The sequence below is a fragment of the Rhipicephalus microplus genome, chromosome 9, assembly GCF_043290135.1.
Source record: "Rhipicephalus microplus isolate Deutch F79 chromosome 9, USDA_Rmic, whole genome shotgun sequence".
Taxonomy (NCBI): Eukaryota; Metazoa; Arthropoda; class Arachnida; order Ixodida; family Ixodidae; genus Rhipicephalus; species Rhipicephalus microplus.
In genome coordinates this window covers 81,175,581-81,193,678 of record NC_134708.1, presented here as the reverse complement: position 1 = coordinate 81,193,678, position 18,098 = coordinate 81,175,581, and the positions used below count along the sequence as shown (strand labels likewise).

Sequence of the window (18,098 nt, the reverse complement as noted above, 5' to 3'; positions counted from 1 at the left end):
GTCTGCCAGTACGAGACCCTCGTTCAATGAAATAAGGGAAAAAAGTGTATACCTAAGGGCTCGTTTTTCCGTGTTTTTAACACAATAATAATGAGATATAACAGACAGTAATGCCAAGGAATGTACAGGGGAAGTTATTAACATTAATGGAATGTAAATAAGAAGAAAGAAAAGTGGATGAAAAAATTACCAACTGTAAGCAGGAATCGAACCTACGACCTTCGAATTACGCGTTCGATGCTCTAACCACTGAGCTATTACAGCGGCACTCCCTCCATCCACTTTTTTGGGTTTATCTGTGAATTTAGAAGTAGGAGCGACAGTCAGCGCCATCTATAAGCCAAACAACGAGTGTGAAAACACTCTTATGCGCATGTTTGGCGTCACGTAGCACGTGAACTTATTATGAGCGGGCAGCTGATTAATTGTCCCTCTTATACAACCTAAACACACCAAGTCTGCCAGTACGAGACCCTCGTTCAATGAAATAAGGGAAAGAAGTGTATACCTAAGGGCTCGTTTTTCCGTGTTTTTAACACAATAATAATGAGATATAACAGACAGTAATGCCAAGGAATGTACAGGGGAAGTTATTAACATTAATGGAATGTAAATAAGAAGAAAGAAAAGTGGATGAAAAAATTACCAACTGTAAGCAGGAATCGAACCTACGACCTTCGAATTACTCGTTCGATGCTCTAACCACTGAGCTATTACACCGGCACTCCCTCCATCCACTTTTTTGGGTTTATCTGTGAATTTAGAAGTAGGAGCGACAGTCAGCGCCATCTATAAGCCAAACAACGAGTGTGAAAACACTCTTATGCGCATGTTTGGCGTCACGTAGCACGTGAACATATTATGAGCGGGCAGCTGATTAATTATCCCTCTTATACAACCTAAACACACCAAGTCTGCCAGTACGAGACCCTCGTTCAATGAAATAAGGGAAAGAAGTGTATACCTAAGGGCTCGTTTTTCCGTGTTTTTAACACAATAATAATGAGATATAACAGACAGTAATGCCAAGGAATGTACAGGGGAAGTTATTAACATTAATGGAATGTAAATAAGAAGAAAGAAAAGTGGATGAAAAAATTACCAACTGTAAGCAGGAATCGAACCTACGACCTTCGAATTACGCGTTCGATGCTCTAACCACTGAGCTATTACAGCGGCACTCCCTCCATCCACTTTTTTGTGTTTATCTGTGAATTTAAAAGTAGGAGCGACAGTCAGCGCCATCTATAAGCCAAACAACGAGTGTGAAAACACTCTTATGCGCATGTTTGGCGTCACGTAGCACGTGAACTTATTATGAGCGGGCAGCTGATTAATTGTCCCTCTTATACAACCTAAACACACCAAGTCTGCCAGTACGAGACCCTCGTTCAATGAAATAAGGGAAAGAAGTGTATACCTAAGGGCTCGTTTTTCCGTGTTTTTAACACAATAATAATGAGATATAACAGACAGTAATGCCAAGGAATGTACAGGGGAAGTTATTAACATTAATGGAATGTAAATAAGAAGAAAGAAAAGTGGATGAAAAAATTACCAACTGTAAGCAGGAATCGAACCTACGACCTTCGAATTACGCGTTCGATGCTCTAACCATTGAGCTATTACAGCGGCACTCCTTCCATCCACTTTTTTGGGTTTATCTGTGAATTTAGAAGTAGGAGCGACAGTCAGCGCCATCTATAAGCGAAACAACGAGTGTGAAAACACTCTTATGCGCATGTTTGGCGTCACGTAGCACGTGAACTTATTATGAGCGGGCAGCTGATTAATTGTCCCTCTTATACAACCTAAACACACCAAGTCTGCCAGTACGAGACCCTCGTTCAATGAAATAAGGGAAAGAAGTGTATACCTAAGGGCTCGTTTTTCCGTGTTTTTAACACAATAATAATGAGATATAACAGACAGTAATGCCAAGGAATGTACAGGGGAAGTTATTAACATTAATGGAATGTAAATAAGAAGAAAGAAAAGTGGATGAAAAAATTACCAACTGTAAGCAGGAATCGAACCTACGACCTTCGAATTACGCGTTCGATGCTCTAACCACTGAGCTATTACAGCGGCACTCCCTCCATCCACTTTTTTGGGTTTATCTGTGAATTTAGAAGTAGGAGCGACAGTCAGCGCCATCTATAAGCCAAACAACGAGTGTGAAAACACTCTTATGCGCATGTTTGGCGTCACGTAGCACGTGAACTTATTATGAGCGGGCAGCTGATTAATTGTCCCTCTTATACAACCTAAACACACCAAGTCTGCCAGTACGAGACCCTCGTTCAATGAAATAAGGGAAAGAAGTGTATACCTAAGGGCTCGTTTTTCCGTGTTTTTAACACAATAATAATGAGATATAACAGACAGTAATGCCAAGGAATGTACAGGGGAAGTTATTAACATTAATGGAATGTAAATAAGAAGAAAGAAAAGTGGATGAAAAAATTACCAACTGTAAGCAGGAGTCGAACCTACGACCTTCGAATTACGCGTTCGATGCTCTAACCACTGAGCTATTACAGCAGCACTCCCTCCATCCACTTTTTTGGGTTTATCTGTGAATTTAGAAGTAGGAGCGACAGTCAGCGCCATCTATAAGCCAAACAACGAGTGTGAAAACACTCTTATGCGCATGTTTGGCGTCACGTAGCACGTGAACTTATTATGAGCGGGCAGCTGATTAATTGTCCCTCTTATACAACCTAAACACACCAAGTCTGCCAGTACGAGACCCTCGTTCAATGAAATAAGGGAAAGAAGTGTATACCTAAGGGCTCGTTTTTCCGTGTTTTTAACACAATAATAATGAGATATAACAGACAGTAATGCCAAGGAATGTACAGGGGAAGTTATTAACATTAATGGAATGTAAATAAGAAGAAAGAAAAGTGGATGAAAAAATTACCAACTGTAAGCAGGAATCGAACCTACGACCTTCGAATTACGCGTTCGATGCTCTAACCACTGAGCTATTACAGCGGCACTCCCTCCATCCACTTTTTTGGGTTTATCTGTGAATTTAGAAGTAGGAGCGACAGTCAGCGCCATCTATAAGCCAAACAACGAGTGTGAAAACACTCTTATGCGCATGTTTGGCGTCACGTAGCACGTGAACTTATTATGAGCGGGCAGCTGATTAATTGTCCCTCTTATACAACCTAAACACACCAAGTCTGCCAGTACGAGACCCTCGTTCAATGAAATAAGGGAAAGAAGTGTATACCTAAGGGCTCGTTTTTCCGTGTTTTTAACACAATAATAATGAGATATAACAGACAGTAATGCCAAGGAATGTACAGGGGAAGTTATTAACATTAATGGAATGTAAATAAGAAGAAAGAAAAGTGGATGAAAAAATTACCAACTGTAAGCAGGAATCGAACCTACGACCTTCGAATTACGCGTTCGATGCTCTAACCACTGAGCTATTACAGCGGCACTCCCTCCATCCACTTTTTTGGGTTTATCTGTGAATTTAGAAGTAGGAGCGACAGTCAGCGCCATCTATAAGCCAAACAACGAGTGTGAAAACACTCTTATGCGCATGTTTGGCGTCACGTAGCACGTGAACTTATTATGAGCGGGCAGCTGATTAATTGTCCCTCTTATACAACCTAAACACACCAAGTCTGCCAGTACGAGACCCTCGTTCAATGAAATAAGGGAAAGAAGTGTATACCTAAGGGCTCGTTTTTCCGTGTTTTTAACACAATAATAATGAGATATAACAGACAGTAATGCCAAGGAATGTACAGGGGAAGTTATTAACATTAATGGAATGTAAATAAGAAGAAAGAAAAGTGGATGAAAAAATTACCAACTGTAAGCAGGAATCGAACCTACGACCTTCGAATTACGCGTTCGATGCTCTAACCACTGAGCCATTACAGCGGCACTCCCTCCATCCACTTTTTTGGGTTTATCTGTGAATTTAGAAGTAGGAGCGACAGTCAGCGCCATCTATAAGCCAAACAACGAGTGTGAAAACACTCTTATGCGCATGTTTGGCGTCACGTAGCACGTGAACTTATTATGAGCGGGCAGCTGATTAATTGTCCCTCTTATACAACCTAAACACACCAAGTCTGCCAGTACGAGACCCTCGTTCAATGAAATAAGGGAAAGAAGTGTATACCTAAGGGCTCGTTTTTCCGTGTTTTTAACACAATAATAATGAGATATAACAGACAGTAATGCCAAGGAATGTACAGGGGAAGTTATTAACATTAATGGAATGTAAATAAGAAGAAAGAAAAGTGGATGAAAAAATTACCAACTGTAAGCAGGAATCGAACCTACGACCTTCGAATTACGCGTTCGATGCTCTAACCACTGAGCTATTACAGCGGCACTCCCTCCATCCACTTTTTTGGGTTTATCTGTGAATTTAGAAGTAGGAGCGACAGTCAGCGCCATCTATAAGCCAAACAACGAGTGTGAAAACACTCTTATGCGCATGTTTGGCGTCACGTAGCACGTGAACTTATTATGAGCGGGCAGCTGATTAATTGTCCCTCTTATACAACCTAAACACACCAAGTCTGCCAGTACGAGACCCTCGTTCAATGAAATAAGGGAAAGAAGTGTATACCTAAGGGCTCGTTTTTCCGTGTTTTTAACACAATAATAATGAGATATAACAGACAGTAATGCCAAGGAATGTACAGGGGAAGTTATTAACATTAATGGAATGTAAATAAGAAGAAAGAAAAGTGGATGAAAAAATTACCAACTGTAAGCAGGAATCGAACCTACGACCTTCGAATTACGCGTTCGATGCTCTAACCACTGAGCTATTACAGCGGCACTCCCTCCATCCACTTTTTTGGGTTTATCTGTGAATTTAGAAGTAGGAGCGATAGTCAGCGCCATCTATAAGCCAAACAACGAGTGTGAAAACACTCTTATGCGCATGTTTGGCGTCACGTAGCACGTGAACTTATTATGAGCGGGCAGCTGATTAATTGTCCCTCTTATACAACCTAAACACACCAAGTCTGCCAGTACGAGACCCTCGTTCAATGAAATAAGGGAAAGAAGTGTATACCTAAGGGCTCGTTTTTCCGTGTTTTTAACACAATAATAATGAGATATAACAGACAGTAATGCCAAGGAATGTACAGGGGAAGTTATTAACATTAATGGAATGTAAATAAGAAGAAAGAAAAGTGGATGAAAAAATTTTTTCATCCACTTTTCTTTCTTCTTATTTACATTCCATTAATGTTAATAACTTCCCCTGTACATTCCTTGGCATTACTGTCTGTTATATCTCATTATTATTGTGTTAAAAACACGGAAAAACGAGCCCTTAGGTATACACTTCTTTCCCTTATTTCATTGAACGAGGGTCTCGTACTGGCAGACTTGGTGTGTTTAGGTTGTATAAGAGGGACAATTAATCAGCTGCCCGCTCATAATAAGTTCACGTGCTACGTGACGCCAAACATGCGCATAAGAGTGTTTTCACACTCGTTGTTTGGCTTATAGATGGCGCTGACTGTCGCTCCTACTTCTAAATTCACAGATAAACCCAAAAAAGTGGATGGAGGGAGTGCCGCTGTAATAGCTCAGTGGTTAGAGCATCGAACGCGTAATTCGAAGGTCGTAGGTTCGACTCCTGCTTACAGTTGGTAATTTTTTCATCCACTTTTCTTTCTTCTTATTTACATTCCATTAATGTTAATAACTTCCCCTGTACATTCCTTGGCATTACTGTCTGTTATATCTCATTATTATTGTGTTAAAAACACGGAAAAACGAGCCCTTAGGTATACACTTCTTTCCCTTATTTCATTGAACGAGGGTCTCGTACTGGCAGACTTGGTGTGTTTAGGTTGTATAAGAGGGACAATTAATCAGCTGCCCGCTCATAATAAGTTCACGTGCTACGTGACGCCAAACATGCGCATAAGAGTGTTTTCACACTCGTTGTTTGGCTTATAGATGGCGCTGACTGTCGCTCCTACTTCTAAATTCACAGATAAACCCAAAAAAGTGGATGGAGGGAGTGCCGCTGTAATAGCTCAGTGGTTAGAGCATCGAACGCGTAATTCGAAGGTCGTAGGTTCGATTCCTGCTTACAGTTGGTAATTTTTTCATCCACTTTTCTTTCTTCTTATTTACATTCCATTAATGTTAATAACTTCCCCTGTACATTCCTTGGCATTACTGTCTGTTATATCTCATTATTATTGTGTTAAAAACACGGAAAAACGAGCCCTTAGGTATACACTTCTTTCCCTTATTTCATTGAACGAGGGTCTCGTACTGGCAGACTTGGTGTGTTTAGGTTGTATAAGAGGGACAATTAATCAGCTGCCCGCTCATAATAAGTTCACGTGCTACGTGACGCCAAACATGCGCATAAGAGTGTTTTCACACTCGTTGTTTGGCTTATAGATGGCGCTGACTGTCGCTCCTACTTCTAAATTCACAGATAAACCCAAAAAAGTGGATGGACGGAGTGCCGCTGTAATAGCTCAGTGGTTAGAGCATCGAACGCGTAATTCGAAGGTCGTAGGTTCGATTCCTGCTTACAGTTGGTAATTTTTTCATCCACTTTTCTTTCTTCTTATTTACATTCCATTAATGTTAATAACTTCCCCTGTACATTCCTTGGCATTACTGTCTGTTATATCTCATTATTATTGTGTTAAAAACACGGAAAAACGAGCCCTTAGGTATACACTTCTTTCCCTTATTTCATTGAACGAGGGTCTCGTACTGGCAGACTTGGTGTGTTTAGGTTGTATAAGAGGGACAATTAATCAGCTGCCCGCTCATAATAAGTTCACGTGCTACGTGACGCCAAACATGCGCATAAGAGTGTTTTCACACTCGTTGTTTGGCTTATAGATGGCGCTGACTGTCGCTCCTACTTCTAAATTCACAGATAAACCCAAAAAAGTGGATGGAGGGAGTGCCGCTGTAATAGCTCAGTGGTTAGAGCATCGAACGCGTAATTCGAAGGTCGTAGGTTCGATTCCTGCTTACAGTTGGTAATTTTTTCATCCACTTTTCTTTCTTCTTATTTACATTCCATTAATGTTAATAACTTCCCCTGTACATTCCTTGGCATTACTGTCTGTTATATCTCATTATTATTGTGTTAAAAACACGGAAAAACGAGCCCTTAGGTATACACTTCTTTCCCTTATTTCATTGAACGAGGGTCTCGTACTGGCAGACTTGGTGTGTTTAGGTTGTATAAGAGGGACAATTAATCAGCTGCCCGCTCATAATAAGTTCACGTGCTACGTGACGCCAAACATGCGCATAAGAGTGTTTTCACACTCGTTGTTTGGCTTATAGATGGCGCTGACTGTCGCTCCTACTTCTAAATTCACAGATAAACCCAAAAAAGTGGATGGAGGGAGTGCCGCTGTAATGGCTCAGTGGTTAGAGCATCGAACGCGTAATTCGAAGGTCGTAGGTTCGATTCCTGCTTACAGTTGGTAATTTTTTCATCCACTTTTCTTTCTTCTTATTTACATTCCATTAATGTTAATAACTTCCCCTGTACATTCCTTGGCATTACTGTCTGTTATATCTCATTATTATTGTGTTAAAAACACGGAAAAACGAGCCCTTAGGTATACACTTCTTTCCCTTATTTCATTGAACGAGGGTCTCGTACTGGCAGACTTGGTGTGTTTAGGTTGTATAAGAGGGACAATTAATCAGCTGCCCGCTCATAATAAGTTCACGTGCTACGTGACGCCAAACATGCGCATAAGAGTGTTTTCACACTCGTTGTTTGGCTTATAGATGGCGCTGACTGTCGCTCCTACTTCTAAATTCACAGATAAACCCAAAAAAATGGATGGAGGGAAGGCCGCTGTGGTAGCTCAGTGGTTAGAGCATCGAACGCGTTATTCGAAGGTCGTAGGTTCGATTCCTGCTCACGGCTGGTTATTTTTTCATCCACTTTTCTTTCTTCTTATTTACATTCAATTGGTTCTAATAACTTCCCCTGTACATTCCTTGGCATTACTGTCTGTTATATCTCTATAATATTGTGTTAAAACACGGCAATACGAGCCCTTAAGTATACACTTCTCTCCCTTATTTTATATATATATATATATATATATATATATATATATATATATATATATATATATATATATATATATATATATATATATATATATATATATATATATATATATATATATATATATATATATATGTATATATATATATATATATATATATATATATATATATATATATATATATATATATATATATATGTGTGTGTGTGTGTGTGTGTGTGTGTGTAAACTGTGACGAGAACTTGTATCATTTCGCTTATATCCTTCAAAGAAATCTGGTCCACCAGCCGAAACTGTTAAGCTTAAATAAATAAATCATTGTTTTGTTTCCTAAACTGCGCTATTCGACAAAGGGACAACAAAAGCTAATAAACCACTGATATGCATAGGATAGTTAAAGCGTCGGTAGAGTTTTAACGAGATCTGTACAGTAGCCGGTACAACCACAACCTTAATGTGAAAACTAACAGTAACGCAGATGACATCCTACCAGTCATGACCGAAGAAGTCACAAAAGCTTCGGAGGCAATGCTTGGAGGGATGAAGAGGCAGAGCTACTGGTGGGCATCAGGTAACATCAGATCTGCTGAAAGATGGAGAATAGATCGTGTTAGAAGATTTAGCCACCCTGTTTACGTGGTGTCTCCTGACGGTAAGAGTACCAGAGTTTTGGTAGAATGCTAACATCATCTTAATACATAACAAAAAGATGACAAGGACTTGAAGAATTACAGGCCAGTCAGCATGCTTTCCGTAGTAGACAAGCTATTTGCAAAGGTAATTGCTAATGGAGTTAAGAAAACATAACTTACTCAACGAAAGGAACAAGCAGGATTTCGAACAGGCTACTCAACAATCGACCACATTCGTACTATCAATCAGGTAATAGAGAAATGCTCAAAATACATTCAACCACGATACATAGCCTTCATAGATTACGAGAAGACATTTGATTCAATAGAGATACCATCAGTCATGCAAACACTACAAAATCAGGACGTCGACGAAGCATATATAAACTACCTAGAAAAAATCTACAGAAGATAAACTGCCACCGTAGTGCTCCATAAAGAAAACGACAGAATCCCAATAAATTAGGGTGTACGGCAAGACAGGATCGCTCCAATGCTATTCACCGCGTGTTTACAGGAGGTTTTCAGGGCCTTATTTTGGGGGAGTAAGGGATAAGAGCTATGGGAGAGTATCTTAGTAAGCTCTCGTTCGGTGATGGCATTATCTTGGTGAGTAACTTAGGGGAAGAATTAGAGCTCATGATTACTGAACCGGACACGCAAAGCAGAAAAGTAGGTCTGAAAATTAATATACACAAAACTAAAGTAATGTGCAACAGTCTTGGCAGAAAACAGCACTTTGCGATAGGCGGAGAGACGCTGAAAGTTGTAAAGGAATATGTCTACTTAGGACAGGTAATAACCGTGGAGCAGAACCACGAGAGTGAAATAACCGGAGGAATAAGGATGGGGTGGATCACATTCGGCGAACATTCTCAATTCATGATTGGTAATCTGCCACTAACCCTCAAGAGGAAGGTATATAACAGCTGCATCTTGCCTGTACTTACCTACGGAGGAAAAACCTGGAGGCTTACAAAGAGGGTTCAGCTTGAATTGTGAACGACGCAGGGAGCGACGGAAAGCAAAATTATAGGTGTAACTTTAAGAGACAAGAAGAGAGCAGAGTGGGTCACAGGAAAAACCGCGCTTAAGGATACAGTTGAAATCAAGAAGAAATTGACATGGGCCGGACAAGTAGCACGTAAACAGGAAAGCCACTGGTCATTAAGGATAACTGACTGGATTCCCACAGACGGCAAACGCACGAAGGCGAGACAGAAAGTTAGGTGGGCCAATGAGATTAAAATGTTTGCGGGTATAACGTGGCAACGGAAAGCCCAAGGCCGGGTTGATTGGCGAATCATGGGAGAAGCCTTTGCCCTGCAGTGGACGTAGTCAGGATGATGATGATGATGATGATGATGATGATGATGATGAACGACGATACAATGGCGAGGGACGCCGTAGCGGAGGGCTCCGGAAAGTTTCGACCATATGGCGCTCTATCACGTGCACTAACATCGCACAACACACGGGCCTCCACCATTTCTGTTTTGTCGAAATCCAACAGCTGCCCCCGAGATGGAACCCGGACCTTCAGGTGAGCAGCCGAGCATCGCAACCACTTCCACACAATTTCCATTTTACAAATGATTCGTTCCCAGCAGCACAATTCTTTTCTTTGGGACAGATTATCTTGTATGGCCGAAGAAAGCAGACAATATGTGCTCGAGAAGTCATAATGAACTATTAATTATTTCACAGTAATTTCACCAATCTGTTCTTTGCTTCATGGTTCTTGGTATATCGCGTACTCTAGCCGGTGACGTTTAAAGTCACGCCCACTTTATAAAAATTCTGCGGATGATATCAGCTTACAGACATACGTTCTGAACGTTAGCGACGACGCGCACAGACCTTTGAATAGTTATTCTAGGTGGAGGGCACAGAAAGGTGCGATGTCCAAAAAGGTCACAAAATAAACTTACAGCGAATTTATTCGTGCATTTGACAACGGAATCAAAGTTTACGTTTTGTGCAATAAAATGCGCACTAAATTGATTAGGAAGCTTACCAGGAAAAATGTATGATTTGTGTGCTGTGAATCTTCCTTTTAGTGTAAGTAACTTGCTCAAATAATTCAGATCATTCAAAAAGGCCAAGTGTCAGTGTAAATTAGTTGTTGATCGCATGACCAGCACCTTTTCAGCAGGTCTAACGCTAAAGTTCCGTCCGAAACGGATGAGCAAACAATAACCAGTTGATTCTGAAGTCTGTCCAGGGATTCTTTCAACGAGGCAAGCGAATTTTTGAGCCCGGCAGGCAAGCACACTGACACACGGGTGAGCTCATTGCGAGTGTTTGCCAAGTCCTCCACCAAAGACGCCATGGCACCCGAGCTTGACGAGGCTTGCGAAGCACCTTTACACTTTGGGAAGTGAGTGAACATGTCCTTGTAGGGCACGCCTTTCCTGCACCTGGCGCATGCGACGATGTGGAAGGCACAGCTCTTCTGGAGGTGATCATCTAACTGAAACAGTTCGCCTTGGTGCTGGCAACCTCGGATCACATTGACACAGTGAACTATCTCACTTCCGATGCTGTAGAAATATTGCAACTGCACTTCCATGGCGCGAGATACGGTTTTGTGTCACTTCACAGAATAAATTTGGCTACAACATTCCTTGCACACGATGTATCCGCAAGATAATAGGTCCGTCTTCTCATTCGTCACCAGGCCACACCAACTGCAGACCCCTACGGCATCGAGCTCGCGTAAAAACTCGACCAACCTGCACTCCACATGGCTTCCAAAGCCGCGCACATGATACTCGAATCATCCTCCGCTACGTGCCATTTCTTGGGAGCGTACGTGACTCTGACTGTAGTTCAGAATTGAATGTAGCACGTCCAACAGGGCACGCGTACGGCATGAAACTGATAGGCAACTCGCACGATGCTTTTGGAAAGAACATATTTCGATTCCAACACAATGCCACGATAAGACGGCGGCATTTACTCGACGTCTGGTACGCGGTGCCTGCGATATCGTCGGAATAATAGAAAGCCGCTGGGGCAGGGAGGAACGCAATGGACAGTCCACTGTTTCACTTATCGCTGTTATTCAACATTTCACCACCCACAAATTATCTAAGGCCTGTCGAGAATGTAGTCCTAGATTATCAAACCGGATTCCGAATCAAATTCAGCGTTGTGTTTCCTACTCAAGCACGGCATTTTGAAGCTGCAGTTTTTGCCAAGTCTTACGTTCATGACTGTGTTACGAGAGCAAGCTGATTTTTGCCAAGCCTTAGGCATTCATGACTGTGTTGTGAGAAGGAAAACGAACAAATTTAGTTTTTAATGTACTTTATTTTCATTTTTTATGGAACCATTCATGGCGATAAGCTCGCCTGTCGGTTGCAGACATAACATCGATCGGCGGTGCTGCGTGAACATTTCCGGACATACAATTGCTTTGGAATTTACCGTCCCAAAGTCAAGGTATGACTATGAGGGACGCTTAGGGACAGCTCGAGAAATAGGTGATCGATAAAATAGCGAGAAATTGTGGGATGCATCGTCTCCTACCGGCTTCCGGTTCAAGAAGAGTAGATGACGGCGAACCACTTCGGCGCAAGCCGCAGATTATTCGGGATTCGCGCGTGCGGTCACCCGTTTAGCTTCATCCTGACAAACCATCGTTGATTGTTCAGCCGTCGGCTGCTTCAACTTAAACGTGAAATGCGAAGGAAGGTATCAATTCTCACGAAATAAAGAAAAATGGGGTAGGCCGTGGTTGTGTAGAGAGCCACAGTGACAGGTAGCCTTTGAGTTAGGAACGCTGAAGCCAGAGTGTGCGAGAGCCATTTTATTACATAAACGTGTGCATTTCACACTAAAAAAAACCTTACGCATATATTTGCTGCGAATAATATAATGAGAAATAAATTGTCGCACAGGCGCACCTAGTATAGATAATATGGGAACGCGCGGGCGAAATATACCTGCCATACGAGATGAGAGCTGGCAATTGCACCCACATTTGGCAAAAAAAAAAAAAAATCGAAAGCTTCCTTTTAGAGTAAGTTTACACGAACCGCTGGACGAGTTCAATTGCGGTTATTTTGGTCAAACTGTGCCCCAGGACGGCACCCAAGCGAACACGTGCGTTAAACAAGTGCAGGGTTTCGATTATTGGGCGCCGTGTATGTCTGACTGTATTGGTTCTGTGACGCCGCGCCGCGCAGCTTGATCAAGATCAGCGTTCAAATAAGCATCTGGTTTCGACTAAGAAATGCATCTTATAGCGCGCTAAAGGCTCGAAACAAAAAGATATCTCGACGCGCTCAATAAGTGCAGTGATTCATTCCGATCGACCGACGATGTCGGCCGAAGCAGCAATCCCGAAATGAACTCTTAGCACACTGCTACAGTCATCCATATCCCCTGATATTTTTGAAATGGTGATTCCTTTTAATCTGCACTAACGTATCTAACAATCAAAACTGTTTTCTGTATCGACTGATCTACTGGTCATACTGACTGTCAGTATGGCCAGTAGATCTGCATATCTGTATAAAAGCATTGCAGATCATTTCAGTGCAATAAAAAAGTTTCCTTACCGTTCATGGCTTTCGTAGCTTGTCATTGTCGCAGTCACGGTTAGTAGATACAAAAAACCAACTTCTAAAGCACTGACATTACCGAGAGGTGCTTTTTTTTTTTCAACGGGGCGGTACAAAAATGCGCGCGTGCGGCTGCTAACCCGTTGGGTGCGCCGAACCGGAAGCCGTCGTATCCCGCAGTTCCCTATGATTGCCCATATTACCGGTCACATATTTAAAACATGCGCGTGTTTCTTTAACGTGCACCTAAATCTAACTTGAACTGCAGTACAAGTGCGATGTGAGTATGCTGGCTTTACATCATCAGGGCCGCCATGATGGTGGACCAGTACGTTATGGCATAGAGTTTCCTAATATACACTAGAGGGAACTCTGGCGCTAGTGTCTACGGGAGCTGCAACACACGGCGCTTCATGCTTCAGTGTGACGGTAATGCAGCCAGAATTTTTTGGACCTCTGTCCGTCAATAACGAAAGACCTTGCAAGTGATATAATGATAACATGAACGCATGACATCACAAACCTTGCTTGTTGGGCCATGCAGTTCACCAACATGATGGTTTCAGTGATATCAGTGTAAGCTATCTGTATAAGAGGTTTTGCCGGCGTCACGCCAGCCCACCTAAAGTGCTCCGAAGGCAAAATTTCTGAATTACAAGTATTTTGAGCCGTTTACAATGTTTGGGAGTTTTTAGTTATAATTACTTCAACGTCAAGACGAAAGTACTCATAATGTAGCATTTTGCTTTTGCTCAGTTGAAAGAATATAGTGCAATCAAGAAGTGGACCATTTTTTATCCTATGTGCCCTCAAAGCTAAGGCATTGTAAGATCGGCGTAATAGTTTTTTTTTGTAGGCGAAGACCGCATACTTCCGTTAAAAAAAGACACAATACATACTTTACTAGGCCGACTTCAGAGTCATTGTTCTCGGTCCGAAACTTGCGATTAAACTAAATTTATACAATAAGACGGCGGGGGGGGGGGCGCTCCTAACGCTCCTAAGCGCCCGTGATGGCAAATGTGCTTGACCCAAGGAGAATTGTAAAAAATCCTCCTTGGCCTGACCACGGCTCGTTGTTTTAAGGCCAGTTTGACTAGTTTTTTTCCGCTGATTGACGATGGTTCGTTGCCGCAAAAGTGAATTCCAGCTACACGGTGAGCTTGTGTCGTACAAACAGTGTTTTTAGAGAACCTTGTTTCCCATTTTCAATGTGTTTTGTTATCTGATCACCCTAAGCCTAGTGAGCAGCTTCGGACTGGCCTATGGCACAGCTGCTGGCAGCCGGGTTAGCAGCACGTCCGCACGGCCATGCCGTGCCTGATGACCCTGTTACGCACGGCGTGTTTCACTCCGAATATCAAGACGCCTACTATGACAACGACCACGGCATGCACAAGCGTTCCTGTGAACTCAAGCGATTTCCCTACCGCTATCTGACGAAAACGAGACAATGGTGGATGCAACGCAGTCGACGCTTTCATCAAAATCGTCTACCGGGCCTCCGGTCAACGACATGGCAGCGGTCTCTTCTACCGGCACCACCGAACTTCCCGATGACGGGGTGCAAAAGAAGAACTCCGTGTACTACCGACGCCAAGTGTCCCCGAACAGACTGCACGCCAAACGGGTGAGTCGACTCCGGTAGACTGTTTTGATCAGGCCGCTAAAAGCAAAGTGCATGTGACAGACATTCCGAAACAAACCCTTACAGACTCCATAGAGCAAGGCGCTTTGTCATCCTTTATTGCAGAAACGTCAATTGACCGCTTTGACATAACCAGTAACTGCGTGCGGATCACACTTCGTGACGAAGGTCATTTTCGCAAACTATGCGCACTCTCGTGCTTAGTGGCAACAGCCGAAGGTAGCGTGCGAGTAATTGATGTCGACACACCGCCTGTTCAGCCACATGCAGTCGGCAGCTCTCGTGGGGTAATAAAGATCAGACCCGGCCTAACCATTGAATACATCAAAGCGCATCTGCGCTGTGAACAGGCAACAATCACCGATGTGCGAATGCTCGGTAAAACACAGCTGCTGCTGCGTTTGACATTTCATACAGACTCTGTACCGATACGCTTGGTGTTTGAATATGAAGTCATTCGTGTTCACGAATATCGGCCTCGCCCCCGGTCGCATGCTACAACTATCATCGTTTGGGCCATGCTGCCAAATACTGTTCCTTTCCTGCCAGTATGCCGGGACTGTGGCAAAGCTCCGCATGAGGTCGACCCAAACTGTAAGCAGTTTCCTCATTGCGTGGCTTGTTGGAGCGTCCACACACATTTATTTCACTCAGCCCTCATTGTCTTGAACAAAATATATCTGAATCAGCCCTTTCTCGCAACATTAATGATTCATCATCTACGACATCTTCCACACAGCCTGCACCTCCGACACACCGGAAAGTAACCTGGGCTCAGCTTATGTGACTCAGCTTATCAACAGCCTTCCCCAAGAAGTACAAAAATTATGGCAGGAAAATCAGAGACTTCGCCACTTCATGCTGGACCAAAAGAAAGGAAATTGATTCCCAACGCCAAGCCGCAGTTGGTCTCGAAATAAAAGGAAGAACCATTCTCCGACCCACCGTCCTAAACTGGTCACGGACAAAGACTCCGCCTACTCTCACATTATTTGGCTCCTGCGAGAGCAACGGGCTCAAGAATCTAATAAGCTGGAGCTTGCGATTTGGTCGAAGTATACGTTAAAAATAAAACACAAGCCCCCGATACCATGCAAACTTGGCCTCAAAAGATTGCCGCGTCCCTGTTTGTGCCCAGCTATGCGCTGGCGTCGGTGAAGACGACGACCGATCCCCACAAGATGCGCAGCACTGAAAACAGATGAAGAAACACTTCCTTTGGCCAAGTCCACCTTTGGTGTCTCTGAGAGAACAGTGACCTTCTGTTAGTTACAATAAAGCCCCGTACTTTGCAAACTGTGACAATATGTTCGATTAACTGTAGCGCAATGTCCTTGCTGATGACAATAAGCGCCGCAAACCAGGGCCTTCCTCATGAGCTCTTTCGCTGAGGGGGTGCACTGGAATTGCCGTAGTTTTAACCAAACGCGCTCTACCGTCCGTAATTATGTTCGAAGACATCGCCCCTTGTTCCTTCTTTTCCTGGAGACGCGCGGCACGTGCTGGCTTCCTAGTTACCGTGCTTTTCAGACACCAACCATCAAACATAAGCGGCTGCTTCCCAAAGGCCAGGCAGCGTTTCTGGTGCGTAATGACTACCCTGCCAATCAATTGAACATTCCTGATCTCAGTTCCTATGCTCGCGAAATAGCAGCTGTCAAAATTTGTCCTCCTTGCCAAAAGCCCTTCGTGGCTGTGTCTGTGTATTTTCGCCCAGGAAATATTTCAGTTGGATTATACATATGACGGAAGACGCGTAAGCAATCATTTAAGAACCTCTCTCTGTTTATTGGAGGTAATTTTAATGCTCATAACCCTGCCTGGAGTTTCCCAAAGCCGAATAAACGCGGAAAATATCTTTACGATGCTATTGAACTCCGTTCTGTAGAAATTTGTAACGCCCCCAACACCCCTACAAAGATAGGACTACATAGAGATCAGAGAGACATGACCCCAGATTTTACCCTCACCAGCCCCCAATTCGTACGGCACTGGACATTCTCCAGCCAGTCATTGGGCAGTGATCATGTCCTGATATTTGTGGCACTTCATCGAAAACGCCTCTGGATAGAAACAACAACAATGATCACGAATCGGAATACTCTTCGTAGTAAAGTTACTAGATTCTTCTCGACAGTTGAGGGCTTTCTGGACATTGTTCAACAAGTCCGTGAGCTGGCACGCGAAAAAGTGCCATGCGACGACCATACTCAACCGATGGATAACCATTTAGGTTATTTATGGAAAACAGCATACTCTTTAGTCAGAAGATACCGCTCGCACGGCAAACGGCACTCCGACCTCATGAAAATTAGGCGTCAATTTAAGCTTATCAATGAATACCAGCTCCAACTTCAAAGTGAAGCCTAGCGATTCACCTGCGACCGCCTTGGCCGTGTACTGGGCCTACAAGGTCTATGTCGCATTTTTCGTAGCCTCAGGGAGAAATGAGAGGGCAACCCTCCTCTGGCCGAGCTGTTCCTCAAAGCAGATCCGTAAGTTTTAGGAGACGAAGTTATTACCACTTTCTTTCCTCACGCTTCCCTCACTCCGCCTGCATCTTCGAAAGCCTGCCCTATAACGCGACCTGATCCGAACCTCGATCGCCCATTTAGCATGGGAGAAATGCTAGCGGCCATCAAACACGGGCGTCCTCGATCGGTGCCTGGCCATGACCGAATCACACGGCAAGAGCTCCACAACCCCTGGGATGAAGCCCAGGACGCACTTTTGGCGGTAATCAATGACCTCTGGGCCTCAGGAAATGTTTCGAAGAACCTTAAGCTGTCTATCATTTATCCTTCTCTGAAACATGGAAAAGAGAAGACCCTCTGCAAGAACCTCCGGCCAATATCTTTAACGTCAACTCTCTGCAAGCTTATCGAACGCATGATTCACACATGGATGCCCCATTACCTAGAGATAACCCGGCCGGGATACCTTCCAGCCCTGGCGGGTTTTTGCCCTAACCTGGACACCCATGACTGCCTTTGGCTGCTACGGCGCGTTATCAATCGTACCTCATGAAAGCTGTTACCTGACTACTTGCTTGCCGTCGACATGCAGGAAGCGTTCGACAATGTTCACCATAACGCCGTTCTTAAAGAACTAGCTAAGCGCTACCCAAGTCAGCGTGCGCAGACATAGTTTCAAAACTGCCTTGCAG

The 18,098-nt window shown here is 43.4% G+C and overlaps 12 non-coding genes across 12 annotated transcripts; 4 read left to right on the top strand and 8 right to left on the bottom strand.

Annotated features, from left to right (window-relative positions):
• Positions 1-191: 191 nt before the first annotated feature.
• Positions 192-264, bottom strand: TRNAT-CGU (transfer RNA threonine (anticodon CGU)). The gene has a single exon. It is a non-coding gene; the product is annotated as a tRNA-Thr (tRNA).
• An 839-nt stretch (positions 265-1,103) lies between these two features.
• TRNAT-CGU (transfer RNA threonine (anticodon CGU)) lies at positions 1,104-1,176 on the bottom strand. Its single transcript has one exon. It is a non-coding gene; the product is annotated as a tRNA-Thr (tRNA).
• An 839-nt stretch (positions 1,177-2,015) lies between these two features.
• On the bottom strand, positions 2,016-2,088 carry TRNAT-CGU (transfer RNA threonine (anticodon CGU)). Its single transcript has one exon. It is a non-coding gene; the product is annotated as a tRNA-Thr (tRNA).
• An 839-nt stretch (positions 2,089-2,927) lies between these two features.
• On the bottom strand, positions 2,928-3,000 carry TRNAT-CGU (transfer RNA threonine (anticodon CGU)). Its single transcript has one exon. It is a non-coding gene; the product is annotated as a tRNA-Thr (tRNA).
• Positions 3,001-3,383: 383 nt separating this feature from the next.
• Positions 3,384-3,456, bottom strand: TRNAT-CGU (transfer RNA threonine (anticodon CGU)). Its single transcript has one exon. It is a non-coding gene; the product is annotated as a tRNA-Thr (tRNA).
• Positions 3,457-3,839: 383 nt separating this feature from the next.
• On the bottom strand, positions 3,840-3,912 carry TRNAT-CGU (transfer RNA threonine (anticodon CGU)). The gene has a single exon. It is a non-coding gene; the product is annotated as a tRNA-Thr (tRNA).
• Positions 3,913-4,295: 383 nt separating this feature from the next.
• On the bottom strand, positions 4,296-4,368 carry TRNAT-CGU (transfer RNA threonine (anticodon CGU)). The gene has a single exon. It is a non-coding gene; the product is annotated as a tRNA-Thr (tRNA).
• A 383-nt stretch (positions 4,369-4,751) lies between these two features.
• Positions 4,752-4,824, bottom strand: TRNAT-CGU (transfer RNA threonine (anticodon CGU)). Its single transcript has one exon. It is a non-coding gene; the product is annotated as a tRNA-Thr (tRNA).
• A 1,212-nt stretch (positions 4,825-6,036) lies between these two features.
• TRNAT-CGU (transfer RNA threonine (anticodon CGU)) lies at positions 6,037-6,109 on the top strand. Its single transcript has one exon. It is a non-coding gene; the product is annotated as a tRNA-Thr (tRNA).
• Positions 6,110-6,492: 383 nt separating this feature from the next.
• Positions 6,493-6,565, top strand: TRNAT-CGU (transfer RNA threonine (anticodon CGU)). The gene has a single exon. It is a non-coding gene; the product is annotated as a tRNA-Thr (tRNA).
• A 383-nt stretch (positions 6,566-6,948) lies between these two features.
• Positions 6,949-7,021, top strand: TRNAT-CGU (transfer RNA threonine (anticodon CGU)). Its single transcript has one exon. It is a non-coding gene; the product is annotated as a tRNA-Thr (tRNA).
• A 383-nt stretch (positions 7,022-7,404) lies between these two features.
• Positions 7,405-7,477, top strand: TRNAT-CGU (transfer RNA threonine (anticodon CGU)). Its single transcript has one exon. It is a non-coding gene; the product is annotated as a tRNA-Thr (tRNA).
• The last annotated feature ends 10,621 nt before the right edge of the window (positions 7,478-18,098 follow it).